The sequence below is a fragment of the Engystomops pustulosus genome, unplaced genomic scaffold, assembly GCF_040894005.1.
Source record: "Engystomops pustulosus unplaced genomic scaffold, aEngPut4.maternal MAT_SCAFFOLD_390, whole genome shotgun sequence".
Lineage (NCBI taxonomy): Eukaryota > Metazoa > Chordata > Amphibia > Anura > Leptodactylidae > Engystomops > Engystomops pustulosus.
The window spans coordinates 72501-75880 of NW_027285269.1; positions in this window are offsets into that span (position 1 = coordinate 72501).

Sequence of the window (3380 nt, forward strand, 5' to 3'; positions counted from 1 at the left end):
CCAGTTGGCCTATCCGGCCACATGTCACTGTCCCCCGGCCAGACTTGGCGGCAAGTCCCGGGGAGGAACAAGCCCATGGAAGTAGGAGCTCCTACTTCCAAAGCGATGACGTCAGCGGGAGCAGCCGCTCGGCCGTATCCGGCGGCATGTCACTGTTCCCCGGCCAGACTTGGCGGCAAGTCCGGGGGACGAACAAGCCCATGGAAGTAGGGGCTCAGCGGGAGCAGCCAGTTGGCCTATCCGGCCACATGTCACTGTCCCCCGGCCAGACTTGGCGGCAAGTCCCGGGGAGGAACAAGCCCATGGAAGTAGGAGCTCCTACTTCCAAAGCGATGACGTCAGCGGGAGAAGCCGCTCGGCCTATCCGGCCACATGTCACCGTCCCCCGGCCACACTTGGCTATAGGTCCCGGGGAGGAATAATGCCCATGGAAGTAGGAGCTCCTACTTCCAAAGGGGCAAGTCAGCGGGAGCAGCCACTTGGCCTATTCGGCCAAGTTTCACTGTTCCCCGGCCACACTTGGCTGTAGGTCCCGGAGAGGAATAATGCCCATGGAAGTAAGAGCTCCTACCTCCAAAGGGGCAAGTCAGCGGGAGAAGCCACTTGGCCTATCCGGCCACATGTCACTGTCCCCCGGCCAAGCTTGGCTGTAGGTCCCGGGGAGGAATAATGCCCATGGAAGTAGGAGCTCCTACTTCCAAAGGGGCAAGTCAGCGGAAGAAGCCACTAGTTCTATCCGGCCAAGAGTCACTGTTCCCCGGCCTTACTTGGCAGTAGGTCCCGGGGAGGAATAATGCCCATGGAAGTAGGAGCTCCTACTTCCAAAGGGGCAAGTCAGCGGGAGAAGCCACTTGGCCTATCCGGCCAAGAGTCACTGTTCCCCGGCCACTCTTGGCAGTAGGTCCCGGGGAGGAATAATGCCCATGGAAGTAGGAGCTCCTACTTCCAAAGGGGCAAGTCAGCGGGAGAAGCCACTAGTTCTATCCGGCCAAGAGTCACTGTTCCCCGGCTACACTTGGCAGTAGGTCCCGGGGGAGGAATAATGCCCATGGAAGTAGGAGCTACTACCTCCAAAGGGTGAAGACACTTGGCTCTAAGTCCCCGAGAGGTATACTGCCCATGGGAGTAAGAGCTCCTACTTCCAAAGGGGCAAGTCAGCGGGAGAAGCCACTTGGCCTACCCGGCCAAGAGTCACTGTTCCCCGGCCACACTTGGCAGTAGGTCCCGGGGAGGAATAATGCCCATGGAAGTAGGAGCTCCTACTTCCAAAGGGGCAAGTCAGCGGGAGAAGCCACTTGGCCTACCCGGCCAAGAGTCACTGTTCCCCGGCCACACTTGGCAGTAGGTCCCGGGGAGGAATAATGCCCATGGAAGTAGGAGCTCCTACTTCCAAAGGGGCAAGTCAGCGGGAGAAGCCACTTGGCCTATCCGGCCACATGTCACTGTCCCCCGGCCACACTTGGCTGTAGGTCCCGGGGTGGAATAATGCCCATGGAAGTAGGAGCTCCTACTTCCAAAGGGGCAAGTCAGCGGGAGCAGCCACTTGGCCTATCCGGCCAAGTGTCACTGTTCCCCGGCCACACTTGGCTGTAGGTCCCGGAGAGGAATAATGCCCATGGAAGTAAGAGCTCCTACCTCCAAAGGGTGAAGACACTTGGCTCTAAGTCCCCGAGAGGTATACTGCCCATGGAAGTGAGAGCTCCTACTTCCAAAGGGGCAAGTCAGCGGGAGAAGCCACTTGGCCTATCCGGCCAAGAGTCACTGTTCCCCGGCCACACTTGGCAGTAGGTCCCGGGGAGGAATAATGCCCATGGAAGTAAGAGCTCCTACTTCCATAGGGGCAAGTCAGCGGGAGAAGCCACTTGGCCTATCCGGCCAAGAGTCACTGTTCCCCGGCCACACTTGGCAGTAGGTCCCGGGGAGGAATAATGCCCATGGAAGTAGGAGCTCCTACTTCCAAAGGGGCAAGTCAGCGGGAGAAGCCACTTGGCCTATCCGGCCACATGTCACTGTCCCCCGGCCACTCTTGGCTGTAGGTCCCGGGGAGGAATAATGCCCATGGAAGTAGGAGCTCCTACTTCCAAAGGGGCAAGTCAGCGGGAGAAGCCACTTGGACTATCCGGCCAAGAGTCACTGTTCCCCGGCCACACTTGGCAGTATGTCCCGGGGAGGAATAATGCCCATGGAAGTGGGAGCTCCTACTTCCAAAGGGGCAAGTCGGCGGGAGAAGCCACTTGGCCTATCCGGCCAAGAGTCACTGTTCCCCGGCCACACTTGGCAGTAGGTCCCGGGGAGGAATAATGCCCATGGAAGTAAGAGCTCCTACTTCCAAAGGGGCAAGTCAGCGGGAGAAGCCACTTGGCCTATCCGGCCAAGAGTCACTGTTCCCCGGCCACACTTGGCAGTAGGTCCCGGGGAGGAATAATGCCCATGGAAGTAAGAGCTCCTACTTCAATAGGGGCAAGTCAGCGGGAGAAGCCACTTGGCCTATCCGGCCAAGAGTCACTGTTCCCCGGCCACACTTGGCAGTAGGTCCCGGGGAGGAATAATGCCCATGGAAGTAGGAGCTCCTACCTCCAAAGGGTGAAGACACTTGGCTCTAAGTCCCCGAGAGGTATAATGCCCATGGAAGTAAGAGCTCCTACTTCCAAAGGGGCAAGTCAGCGGGAGAAGCCACTTGGCCTATCCGGCCAAGAGTCACTGTTCCCCGGCCACACTTGGCTGTAGGTCCCGGGGAGGAATAATGCCCATGGAAGTAGGAGCTCCTACTTCCAAAGGGGCAAGTCAGCGGGAGAAGAGCCACTTGGCCTATCCGGCCAAGAGTCACTGTTCCCCGGCCACACTTGGCAGTAGGTCCCGGGGAGGAATAATGCCCATGGAAGTAGGAGCTACTACCTCCAAAGGGTGAAGACACTTGGCTCTAAGTCCCCGAGAGGTATACTGCCCATGGGAGTAAGAGCTCCTACTTCCAAAGGGGCAAGTCAGCGGGAGAAGCCACTTGGCCTATCCGGCCAAGAGTCACTGTTCCCCGGCCACACTTGGCAGTAGGTCCCGGAGAGGAATAATGCCCATGGAAGTAGGAGCTCCTACTTCCAAAGGGGCAAGTCAGCGGGAGAAGCCACTTGGCCTACCCGGCCAAGAGTCACTGTTCCCCGGCCACACTTGGCAGTAGGTCCCGGGGAGGAATAATGCCCATGGAAGTAGGAGCTCCTACTTCCAAAGGGGCAAGTCAGCGGGAGAAGCCACTTGGCCTATCCGGCCACATGTCACTGTCCCCCGTCCACACTTGGCTGTAGGTCCCGGGGTGGAATAATGCCATGGAAGTAGGAGCTCCTACTTCAAAAGGGGCAAGTCAGCGGGAGCAGCCACTTGGCCTACCC